Source organism: Phyllopteryx taeniolatus, chromosome 10, assembly GCF_024500385.1.
Source record: "Phyllopteryx taeniolatus isolate TA_2022b chromosome 10, UOR_Ptae_1.2, whole genome shotgun sequence".
NCBI lineage: Eukaryota > Metazoa > Chordata > Actinopteri > Syngnathiformes > Syngnathidae > Phyllopteryx > Phyllopteryx taeniolatus.
In genome coordinates, this window is record NC_084511.1 from 17,936 (window position 1) to 31,038 (window position 13,103).

Genomic DNA, 13,103 nt, shown 5'->3' on the forward strand with positions numbered 1-13,103 from the left:
GCGGCCGACACAAACTGGAGCTGAACACGCTCAAGACTGTAGAGATGATCGTGGACTTCAGGAGGCATCCTTCGCCACAGCTGCCCCTCACGTTGTCCAGCTGCCTTGTATCAACCGTCGAGACCTTCAAGTTCCTGGGAATTACAATCTCCCAGGACCTGAAGTGAGCGACCAACATCAACTCCGTCCTCAAAAAGGCCCAGCAGAGGATGTACTTCCTGTGGCTTCTGAGAAAGCACGGCCTGCCACCGGAGCTGCTGAGACAGTTCTACACAGCGGTCATCGAATCAGTCCTGTGTTCTTCCATCACAGTCTGGTTTGGTGCTGCTACAAAAAAGGACAAACTCCGACTGCAACGGACAATCAAAACTGCTGAAAGGATTGTCGGTACCCCCCTACCCACCCTTGAGGACTTGCACGCTGCCAGAACTAAGACAAGGGCGTGCAAAATCCTCTCGGACCCTCCCCACCCCGGTCACCAGCTCTTCCAGCTCCTTCCCTCAGGTAGGCGCTACCGATCAATGCAAACTAGAACTAGCAGACATTCCAACAGCTTCTTCCCTCTTGCAATCAACTTCTTAAACAGCTAACCTATAATTCCATTACAACAAGCTGGCAATTTTTTGACTTGAGTTCGTTGTCACATTTCTGTGGGGCCAATTATGTATTACTCGTGCACTCGCTGTAGTTGTCTCGCCATGCTGCACTATTTGCATATACTGGCCACTCATGCCAGAGTAGCATCTGCTCCATTTGCACACTGATTGAGGAGTATCTGCAACATTTGCACAACCATTGTCCCAGATTATCGCACTACTCGTCACTTTAAACCTTATACACTCCTTGAAGTCTCAGCGCCCTTTGCACAATGGTCATTGCACCGGACTATTGCGATATTAGTCATTCGAACTGCTCTAAGTGCTAGAGGACTCTGCATCTTTTTGCACAATTGTTTTTTGTCAATGTCTTTATGTCTCCAAAGTGTTCTGTAAATTGACTGTCTGTTGTACTAGAGCGGCTCCAACTACCGGAGACAAATTCCTTGTGTGTTTTGGACATACTTGGCAAATAAAGATGATTCTGATTCTGATTCTGATGATATGGTAGTCAGTACCTTAGCGTAACACTGCCGGTGAGTATGATATGATTGAGGGGTAATTAGTAATAAGAAACATCTATTGACACCCCTGCAGAGGTTATGATTTGTAAAGTGGCAGATATATGGAAGTTGGCATTAACAATAAATATAGAGTAACTATGGTATCATGAGGTATTAGAGTCTGGGGTCTAATATGAACTAGATGACGCAGTCGGGTCCGAACTAGGGTCTATAAGATGTATGAGGGGAACAATGTGAAAATTAACGCAAATGAAAGTTACAGTACGACTGAGGGGTACGATATTGCAAACCGCTGCGGGTTGTTAGGGGAGTGTGCCAAGACCCCACTGGATTGGGGAGGAATCAGGAGGGCCTCATAGGGGCACCCCCCGGCCCTTTTTGGTCAGTTAAGTCAGGAGGCGCATGGGCCAGCCCATGAAGCAAGGTTGGTCTAGAGCAAAAAAATATGAAAGAATAGGGGGTTGGGCACCATATGGGCTGGAACAAATTGACTATATTACAGGCAGGCGGCGGCACTGTGGGCGACTGGTTAGAGCGTCTGCGTCACAGCCTGAGGACCGGGGTTCAATCCCCAGCCCCGACTGTGTGGAGATTGCATGTTCTCCCCGTGCCTGAGTGGGTTTTCTCCGGGCACTCCGGTTTCCTTCCATATCCCAAAAAAGATGCATGGTAGGTTAATTGAAGACTCTAAATTGCCCGTAGGTGTGAATGTGAGTGCAAATGGTTGTGTGTTTCTATGTGCCCTGCGATTGGCTGGCAACCAGTTCAGGGTGTACCCGCCTGCTGCCCGATGATAGCTGGGATAGGCTCCAGCACTCCCGCGACCCTTGTGAGGAGAAGCGGCTCTGAAAATGGATGGATGGCGAGGTAGACGCACCATAGGTCTGAAAGACAATGTCAGGTGAGGGGTGATGACTGACACCTCCAGGTTACATTCCAACACCCAATGGGCAAATGCGGAACTCGTCGTGGACTTTTGTTGATAAGGTAAAACCAATGGAAGGGAACTCCATTTCACTACCGTGTGGGTGCCCGCAATATGATCCTGATCTTTGTAAACAAGGTGCCGAGTGTAAAGATAATCATGGGAGAAACGTGATCTGCCAAGGTTAACTTTAGATGATAATTTCTTGTTGTTACTGTGAGGAGAGTTGTGGTCAAAGGTGACTGTGCACTATTCATACAGCGTGTCCAAACCACAGACTAGGGACCATATACTGATTCTTGTATCAGACCGTTATCGAATAGTCGAGGTGACCTTACTAAAAAGGATGAGTTAGAGCCCCTTCTAAAGGGATAACTATTAAAGGAAATATTGTTTCCTCTAAAAGCAGTAGACGGAATAAAGTCGGATGTCAAAAGGAAAACTGCTGTTCTGACCTCTGAAGGTGAACACACAGCCAGCATGAGATCTGAGACCAGGCTAGCCGCGAGTGAAAGGGACAAGGACTATTTTTTTCGGGCCAGGGGGGTCACAAGAAGGAGTAAAGTGATTTATGGGATTTAAAAAGAACCGTCGAGCTAAATCGTAGGAATTGGAGTTTTCCATGTTATGGAGTGACATTTTTGGCTGATCACACAGATAATATAACGTACACTTTGCAGGGTTTTGCTAATGAAACGATTAAGGGATTCGAGCTTTTGTCGAATACCCAGAGAAGCCATCAAATAACTTTGCTCAGACACACCATATCGTGTCTGGACTACATTTTGGCCAGGCAGGGTGGTTTGTGTGTTTCTCTGACTTTGACAGGAGATGCTTGTTACACTTTGATACCAAACAACTCAAGTAATATCACCAGCACAGTGGAAGCGTTAAAGGTCATTAGAGATGCTTTTGGCCCTGCGGCTGAAGCAGGCTACTCAGCCAATACCTGTTTACAGGATAGGTTTGGGCCTGTGGGTGCAGTATTAGTTCCAATTTCCAACAAAGTACAATTGCCAGTATTAAAGGGGGGTGAGACCTAATAGGGACATGGTATTAATGGAGTCCATGGTAATAGATGCATATCTAATGGGAACCTTTGCCGATGGTTTTTAAATGGAAGTTAGGTCGTTTTCTTTACTCAGATTCCTTCATGCTATTTTGCCTCAAAAAATAATATTCAGCAATGGTACGTGCAGGAGTCATGTCCACAGTGGTTTGGAGGCATAAAGCGATACATGGGGGGCATTAGCACTTACGGATTAAACGACTCCCCCAACTGTGTCTGCTCCAGGTGTGTGGACATGACTGCCCTCCATATGTTGTACTGTTAGATATCCATTGGACAATGTGTTGTATTATGTTTGATTTTGTTGCAAAATACTGGCAAGTGTTTTTGTCTTTCCAGGAGTGTCCTGGAGCTGTGCGGGGTCCCGCTTCAATAAACCTGGATTCTGGGACTTGTTCATGGACTGTGATTGTGGACAGCGGGCCTTGAGCGGTAGGGTTCTGAATTTCTTCATCAATGACACGAACTGTAGACCATATGGAGGGAGACCACCGTCATGATTTTTTTCTATTTTCATTTGTGTGTATTTTGATATGTTTGCTTCCACAGTTCTTTTTTGTGGTTTACTCTGTTTTTGTTCGATGATTGTATTATTCTGTTGTGTATGTTTTGCCATCCGGGTCAGGGTCCCCTTGGGCGATTTGCTATAAGGGCCTCTGAAGGAGGCTTGATATGGCTCTCTCTCTTTTCCTCGTCTCTTAAAGAGAAAGGTTTTTCGACTGAGAGCTGCGAATCCTTGGGGCTCCCACGAGGCTGCACGTACAAATGCATAAATTTAGCATTGGCGAGCGTTGTGTCGTTATTGTTTGCGGGAAGCAGATTCGGTTTATTTGGCTGTTTGGTACTCACGTGTGGCCTCAGGAGGCGACAAGGGGACGCAGGGAGTGATTCGGCCTTATTAGAGTAAATTTTTTTCCTAGTTAATGGTTAACCTTAAGTGGATGACTTTGACCATGATAGACTTTTTTGACCAAGTAGATTCTTCCAAATTGTAGATAATATGTTACCTTTTTGGGCTAACGCTGGTTTGTTGTTTCTTGCCAGGTGTCAGTTGCTGCCTCGAGGTCTTGTAATGAGTTTGGGGATCTCATTAAAGGGGGGTTATGTCGTATATTTCAATAGTACCACAATCAGAGTTCCTTTGCAAGGGCCAAATGTTTGGAGATCAGTATTCAAGACAACCATCTTTTCTTTGAAGTTCGACATCAAAGGACTTCCTTCAACCATTTGGATGTTTATTATGTTTTTCATTCTCCGCCCAGACAGTAACATGTCTCGGGTTCAAAACAGGCGTACTGGTCTGCAAAGAGGATTGTTTTGCATCTTATAAGATATGGGTACCGGGTGTGAGCATAGCAAGAACGTGAGGCACCAACAGGCAGTTGCGATTTCAAATATGGTCATGAGGAACGGCCATCTTCCAGGTGCACCCAGGGAGGGGCTAATTCCACACCCAGAGAATTAAACCTTGATAAACTGAGATCCAGGGGGTTTTTGGGGGCTTTTTTGTTCTTTCAGCAATGTAAGCAGCTGTGGGATTTGAACCCACACCTCCTGAGAGACTGGAGACTTAATCCAGCGCCTAGGACTGCTTGGCTACAATACCTGAAAAGCCCATCTTTGTAAGGGGAATTTTATTGGCCAATGTAAGCCCGACGGAAGAAGTAAGGTGATGGGATCCCCGGCATTCTCTATCATAGCCAACCTTGACATGAAAAATGTGGAAAGCAGAGCACACCCACACAGAGAAACAAGACATTGGCGAGGCGCATTGTTGTTGTCGTCACCATCGTAACGAGTGTGTTTTTAGCTTCTTGTTGTGTGACATAAGCATGACAGTTCAGCATGAAGGACAAAGGTAATGACATTAAGGTGAACACTTTCAGGGGAGCTAATATTTTACGGCGAGCTAATATTTTACGGCGACAAGCAAATTGACAAGGAACTGGCAGTGGTGGGATTTGAACCCACGCCTCCTGAGAGACTGGAGCCTTAATCCAGCGCCTTGGACCGCTCGGCCACACTACCTGAAAAGCCCATCTTTGGTAGTGGAATTTTATTGGTAAATGTAAGCCCGACCAAGTCCGTAAAATGATGGGATCCCCGGCATTCCCTATCATAGCCAACCTTGACATGAAAAATGTGGAAAGCAGAGCTCTGAAATCATTTTAGCCAACAACTGCAATTCATTGGCTGAGATAAAACTCTTCTTATGCCTAGATCAAACAAAAGGATTTCAGCCCCAATATTGGCCCGATTAGCTATCGCAGCCGATTTTCCAGATAGGGTCCTGACATATGTCGAGAACGACAAAACCTCTTGTCGTGTGACATAAGCACAACAGTTCAGCGTGAAGGACAAAGGTAATGACATTAAGGCAAACACTTCCAGGGTAGCTAATATTTTAACAGCGACAAGCAAACAGTCCAAACAGAACGGCAAAGAGCTCGACTTTTTTGTGGCCAAAAATATCTATTGTCCCAATCGCCTTGCCGGAGCCAATGACAAAATAGTAAGACATTACCTATATTGACAAGGAGGTGGCAGTGGTGGGATTTGAACCCACACCTCCTGAGAGACTGGAGCCTAAATCCAGACGCCTTGGACCGCTCAGCCACATTACCTGCAAACCCCACCTTTGCAGGGGGAATTTAATGGCAAATGTAAGCCCGACCGAAGGTGATGGGATCCCCGGCATTCCCAATCAAAGCCAACCTTGACATGAAAAATGTGGAAAGCAGAGCTCTGAAATCATTTAAGCCAACAACTTCAATTCATTGGATGAGTGAATAATCTTCTCATGCCAAGATCAAACAAAAGGATTTTAGCCCCGATATTGGCCCGATGAGCTATCGCAGCCGATTTCCCAGATAGGGCCGACATATAATGTCGGGAACAACAAAACTTCTTGCAGTGTGACATAAGCCACGACCAACGATTTGGCCCTGCGACGCCAAAATGAAGTCTGGCAAATTGGATTTTTTTTATATCTACCGTGTAGTGTGACATATCAATGACAACTCTCCGACAGCGCAACTTTACAGAGACCAGAAGGACTACGTATTGTGACCAGTACAACGCCTCCCGTGCTTGCCGTTGAAAACATGCTTGCGCGCTGTTAACATTTATTCTCACGCACAAAACAATGTTTAACGAAGCTTTACGGCATGATTCGACGGAACGCCGGCATGTTTACGTACAACCGTATGTGCTTGCGCTTGCTACGGTACATAAACTTTTGTTGCCTGCTTGCGTGGCGTATCGTATGAAAAGTACGTGAACATACCTCAAGCAATCCTTCAATGAACGTTCTCTCCCGAGCACCAGTGACACATTTTGTCCTCCCAGAGTCACTCACTCACACGCACACACAGAAAAAAGACATTGGCGCGGCGCATTGTTGTTATCGTAACGAGTGTGTCCAGTCGCGTTGACCGGTGACACGTTTTCTGCTTCCACCTCTTGGACAGTGTTTGATTTGACAAGATAAAGCCCAGTGATGGTAAAAGACGGGATAGGGTGCGATCGAAATAAATGTCGTGTAACGGCAAGATTTGATGGCATTAGTCTGACATAGTGACAGAGGGAAAGACCAAATGTGTCTTATCGTCTGATCCAGGCATGAGACAACCCGAACAGCCCCGTTGCTGGACTGCCTACTTGTCAGACGGTAAAAGAGTACATACCAACTACAATGAATAGAGAGCAAAGTGGCGCAGCGGAAGCGTGGTGTGCCCATTACCCAGAGGTCGATGGATCGTAACCATCCTCTGCTATCTGGAGCTTGTTCTCTGTTATCGTATGTCTGCTCATAGGATGTTGTGGAACTGCTATCATTTAACGTCTTACTCTTAGTGAGAAAAATTGTGCAATTAAGACATTGGCTGACGCCCACTGGCGACAAGCAAACAGTCCAAACAGAACGGCAAAGAGCTCAACTTTTTTGTGGCCAAAAATATCTATTGTCCCAAGCGCCTTGTCGGAGCCAATGACAAAATAGTAAAACATCAACTATATTGACAAGGAACTGGCACTCCTGAACCCACTCCTCCTGAGAGACTGGAGCCTTAATCCAGCACCTTGGACCGCTCGGCCACACTACCTGAAAAAAAGCCCATCTTTGTAAGTGGAATTTTATTTTTAAATGTAAGCCAGACGAAGTAAATGATGGGATCCTCGGCATTCCCTATCATTGCCAACCTCGACATGAAAAATGTGGAAAGCAGAGCTCTGAAATCATTTAAGCCAACAACTGCAATTCATTGGCTGAGAGAATAACCTTCTTTTGCCTATATCAAACAAAAGGATTTTAGCCCCAATATTGGCCCAATTAGCTATCGCAGCCGAGTTCCCAGATCGAGCCCGGCATATAAAACTTCTTGTAGTGTGACATAAGCTACGACTAACGATTTGGCCCTACGACGCCAAAATGAAGGAAAATGTGATTTTTTTGGATATCTTCCGTGCAGTGTGACATATCAACAACTACTCTCCGACAGCGCAACTTGACGGAGACCAGTAGGATTGCGTATTGTGACCGGCACATCGCCTCCCCTGCTTGCCGTTGTCAACATAATAGTGCGCCGTTGTTAACATTTATTCTCACGCACAAACCAATGTTTGCCAAAGCTTTAAGGCATGATTCGACGGAAAGCCGGCATGTTTATGTACAACCGTATGTGCTTGCGCTTGTTAGGTCACATAACGTTTTGTTGCCTGCTTACGATCCGTATCGTATGTCGAACACGTTTTTCCTCATTTTGTCCCCCCACAGTCACTCACACGCACGCACACACACAAAAACAAGATATTGGTCTGGCGCATTGTTGTTGTCGTCACCATCGTAACGAGTGTGTCCCGTCGCGTTGACCGGTGACACGTTTTCTGCTTCCACCTCTCGGACAGTGTTTGATTTGACAAAATAAAGACCAGTGATGGTAAAAGACGGGATAGGGTGCTATCGGAATAAATGTCGAGTAGTGTTGCCACTGTCTGCCCTAGAAACGGCAAGATTTGATGGCAGTTGTCGAACATAGTGTCATCGGGGAAGACCAATTGTGTCTTGTTGCCTGATACAGCCATGAGACAACCCGAACAGCCCTGGTGCTGGCGGCTGCCTGATATTTGTCCATCCATCCATCCATTCTCTACCGCTTATCCGGGTCGGGTCGGGGGGGAAATGGCTTCAGCAGGGATGCCCAGACTTCCCTCTCCCCAGCCACTTCATCCAGCTCTTCCGGGGGGATCCCGAGGCGTTCCCAGGCCAGCCGAAGGATGTAGTCTCTCCAGCGTGTCCTGGGTCGTCCCGGGGGTCTCCTCCCGGTGGAACATGCCCGGAACACCTCACCAGGGAGGCGTCCGGGAGGCATCCGAACCAGATGCCCCAGCCACCTCATCTGGCTCCTCTCAATGCGGAGGAGCAGCGGCTCTACTCTGAGATCCTCCCGGATGACCGAGCTTCTCACCCTATCTCTAAGGGAGAGCCCGGACACCCTGCGGAGGAAACTCATTTCGGCCGCTTGTATCCGGGATCTTGTTCTTTCGGTCACGACCCACAGCTCATGACCATAGGTGAGGGTAGGAACGAAGATCGACCGGTAAAGTGAGAGCTTCGCCTTTCGGCTTAGCTCTTTCTTTACCACAACGGACCGATACAAAGTCCGCATCACTGCAGACGCTGCACCGATCCGCCTGTCGATCTCCCGTTCCATTCTTCCCTCACTCGTGAACAAGACCCCAAGATACTTGAATTCCTCCACTTGGGGCAGGATCTCATCCCCGACCCGGAGAAGGCATGCCACCCTTTTCCGACTGAGGACCATGGTCTCAGATTTGGAGGTGCTGATTCTCATCCCAGCCGCTTCACACTCGGCTGCGAACTGCTCCAATGAGAGTTGGAGGTCACGGCTTGATGAAGCCAACAGAACCACATCATCTGCAAAAAGCAGAGATGCAATACTGAGGCCACCAAACCGGACCCCCTCTACGCCTCGGCTGCGCCTAGAAATTCTGTCCATAAAAGTTATGAACAGAATCGGCGACAAAGGGCAGCCTTGGCGGAGTCCAACCCTCACCGGGAACGAGTCCGACTTACTGCCGGATATGCGGACCAAACTCTGACTCCGGTCGTACAGGGACCGAACAGCCCGTATCAGGGGGTTCGGTACCCCATACTCCCGAAGCACTCTCCACAGGACTCCCCGAGGGACACGGTCGAACGCCTTCTCCAAGTCCACAAAACACATGTAGACTGGTTGGGCGAACTCCCATGCACCCTCGAGGACCCTGCCAAGGGTGTAGAGCTGGTCCACTGTTCCACGGCCAGGACGAAAACCACACTGCTCCTCCTGAATCTGAGATTCGACTTCCCGACGGACCCTCCTCTCCAGCACCCCTGAATAGACCTTACCAGGGAGGCTGAGCAGTGTGATCCCCCTGTAGTTGGAACACACCCTCCGGTCCCCCTTCTTAAAAAGGGGGACCACCACCCAAGTCTGCCAATCCAGAGGCACTGTCCCCGATGTCCACGCGATGTTGCAGAGGCGTGTCAACCAGGACAGCCCCACAACATCCAGAGCCTTTAGGAACTCCGGGCGAATCTCATCCACCCCCGGGGCCCTGCCACCGAGGAGCTTTTTAACTACCTCGGTGACCTCAAACCCAGAGATAGGAGAGCCCGCCTCAGAGAACCCACACTCTGCTTCCCCATGGGAAGGCGTGTCGGTGGAATTGAGGAGGTCTTCGAAGTATTCTCCCCACCGACTCACAACGTCCCGAGTCGAGGACAGCAGCGCCCCATCCCCACTATACACAGTGTTGGTGGTGCACTGCTTTCCTCTCCTGAAACGTCGGATGGTGGACCAGAATTTCCTCGAAGCCGCCCGGAAGTCTTTCTCCATGGCCTCACCGAACTCCTTCCATGCCCGGGTTTTTGCTTCAGCAACCACCAGAGCTGCATTCCGCTTGGCCAGCCGGTACCCATCAGCTGCCTCAGGAGTCCCACAGGCCAAAAAGGCCCGATAGGACTCCTTCTTCAGCTTGACGGCATCCCTCACCGTTGGTGTCCACCAACGGGTTCGGGGATTGCCGCCACGACAGGCAGCGACCACCTTACGGCCACAGCTCCGGTCGGCCGCCTCAGCAATGGAGGCGCGGAACATGGTCCACTCGGACTCGATGTCCCCCGCGTCCCCCGGAACATGAGCAAAGTTCTGTCGGAGGTGGGAGTTGAAACTCCATCTGACAGGGGATTCTGCCAGACGTTCCCAGCAGACCCTCACAATACGTTTGGGCCTGCCACGTCGGACCGACATCTTCCCCCACCATCGGAGCCAACTCACCACCAGGTGGTGATCAGTTGACAGCTCCGCCCCTCTCTTCACGCGAGTGTCCAAGACATGCGGCCGCAAGTCCGATGACACGACCACAAAGTCGATCATCGAACTGCGACCTAGGGTGTCCTGGTGCCAAGTGCACGTGTGGACACCCTTATGCTTGAACATGGTGTTCGTTATGGACAATCCGTGACGAGCACAGAAGTCCAATAACAGAACACCGCTCGGGTTCTGATCGGGGGGGCCGTTCCTCCCAATCGCGCCCTTCCAGGTCTCACTGTCATTGCCCACGTGAGCATTGAAGTCCCCCAACAGAACAATGGAGTCCCCAGCAGGAGCGCTCTCCAGCACCCCCTCCAAGGACTCCAAAAAGGGTGGGTACTCTGAACTGCTGTTTGGTGCATAGGCACAAACAACAGTCAGGACCCGTCCCCCCACCCGAAGGCGGAGAGAGGCTACCCTCTCGTCCACCGGGGTGAACCCCAACGTACAGGCGCCGAGCCGGGGGGCAATAAGTATACCCACACCTGCTCGGCGGCTCTCACCATGGGCAACTCCAGAGTGGAAGAGAGTCCAACCCCTCTCGAGAGGACTGGTACCAGAGCCCAAGGTGTGTGTGGAGGCGAGTCCGTCTATATCGAGTCGGAACTTCTCGACCTCACACACCAGCTCGGGCTCCTTCCCTGCCAGAGAGGTGACATTCCACGTCCCTAGAGCCAGCTTCTGTAGCCGGGGATCGGATCGCCAAGGTCCCCGCCTTCGGCCACCGCCCAGCTCACACTGCACCCGACCCTTATGGCCCCTCCCACAGGTGGTGAGCCCATGGGAAGGGGGACCCACGTTACCCTTTCGGGCTGTGCCCGGCCGGGCCCCATGGGTGCAGGCCCGGCCACCAGGCGCTCGCCTTCGAGCCCCACCACAAGGCCTGGCTCCAGTGGGGGGCCCCGGTGGCCCGCGTCCGGGCAAGGGAAAACGAAGTCCTTTGTTTGTCGTCATCATTAGGGGTCTTTGAGCCGTGCTTTGTCTGGTCCCTCACCTAGGACCTGTTTGTCATGGGTGACCCTGCCAGGGGCATAAAGCCCTAGACAACTTAGCTCCTAAGATCACTGGGACACACAAACCCCTCCACCACGACAAGGTGACGGCTCAAGGAGGGGCTGATATTTGTCAGACGGTAAAAGAGTACATACCAACTTCACTGTTTAGAGAGCAGAGTGGAGCAGCGGAAGCGTGCTGGGCTCATTACTAAGAGGTTGATAGATCGAAACCAACCTCTGCTGTCAGGAGTTTGTTCTCTGTTTTTTTTTTCTTTTTTATTATAAAAAAATTCCTTATTTTCAATATGTACATCCATCCATCCATTTTCTGAGCCGCTTCTCCTCACTAGGGTCGCGGGCGTGCTGGAGCCTATCCCAGCTGTCATCGGGCAGGAGGCGGGGTACCAATCGCAGGGCACATAGGAACAAACAACCATTCGCACTCACAGTCATGCCTACGGGCAATTTAGAGTCTCCAATTCATGCATGTTTTTGGGATGTGGGAGGAAACCGGAGTGCCCGGAGAAAACCCACGCAGGCACGTGGAGAACATGCAAACTCCACACAGGCGGGGCCGGGGATTGAACCCGAGTCCTCAGAACTGTGAGGCTGACGCTCTCACCAGTCGGTTAGCCGCCCAATATGTACATGTAATCAAAAAACTAAAAATAAAAAGTGAGGTAACCAGTCGGCGAAACGCTCACAAGGCCATTGTTTTTTGCTATACAGTCCACAAAATGGCTGGCAGAGCAGGCATGTAGGAGAGTGAAGTGGGATTCAACTTGAGCCTTGAAGATCGCCCAATAATTACCGGTGCCCTTGTCATGCAAGTCGATATTCCTCGTGACGATGACCGTGTGACGAGCAATGGCCAGAAGTAACCGGATCGCTGGTCTACTGATGGCCTGCAGGCAATGATAATGACGACGAGAAAGATGACGAGACGAAACCAAATAGGAAAAACCCAACATTATGATCACCAGCCTCACGTGCCAGCCTCCTTGCGAGGAGAACTTTCATCCTAGAACGGAACTCACGGAGTTCTAAGAAAATCTTGTCCTCGGGTGCCTCTTTACACACCATACAGTCCCTGCCATAAATCCTAGGAGAAATAGCATTGAGTGTTGTGCAAGGGAATATGATTGTCATAATTTGAAGTCAGTATTACTGACCTTTGGTGCGGTATACCAATTGAACATGTTGGCCAAGATGGATGTAACAGTCAGTGCAGAGAACGTCCGTGTCCATGTGCGTTCCGCTGCAGGTCTCCGGAACACTCCGGCTATCAAAACCCTGTAAAGTCGTTTTGTGCTCCACTCCGACGAACCAAAAAACCTTGTCCCGTCGACCAGCACAAAACCGACATCCCGCTCCGCCCCCGGGTCCCCTCCAGAGGATGAACCCTCCAGAAAAGACCCCCAATTCCGGAGTATGGTGCCAAGAGTAGCCTGCGACGTACCAAACACAGCCATAGTCGTCTTATTAGTATTTATCTTTGCGCCAGAGGCCTGGCAGTAAACATTCAGTTCATGTAGAGCCATTTTAAGACTCTCTACATCCCTGACTTACAAATTTGTGTCATCTGCATATTGAAGAATTGTAACTTCATTGTTTGCTG

General features: G+C 49.7%; 2 non-coding genes across 2 annotated transcripts; both read right to left on the reverse strand.

Annotated features, from left to right (window-relative positions):
* Positions 1–5,060: 5,060 nt before the first annotated feature.
* trnal-aag (transfer RNA leucine (anticodon AAG)) lies at positions 5,061–5,142 on the reverse strand. The gene has a single exon. It is a non-coding gene; the product is annotated as a tRNA-Leu (tRNA).
* Positions 5,143–5,655: 513 nt separating this feature from the next.
* trnal-uag (transfer RNA leucine (anticodon UAG)) lies at positions 5,656–5,738 on the reverse strand. Its single transcript has one exon. It is a non-coding gene; the product is annotated as a tRNA-Leu (tRNA).
* Positions 5,739–13,103: the final 7,365 nt, after the last annotated feature.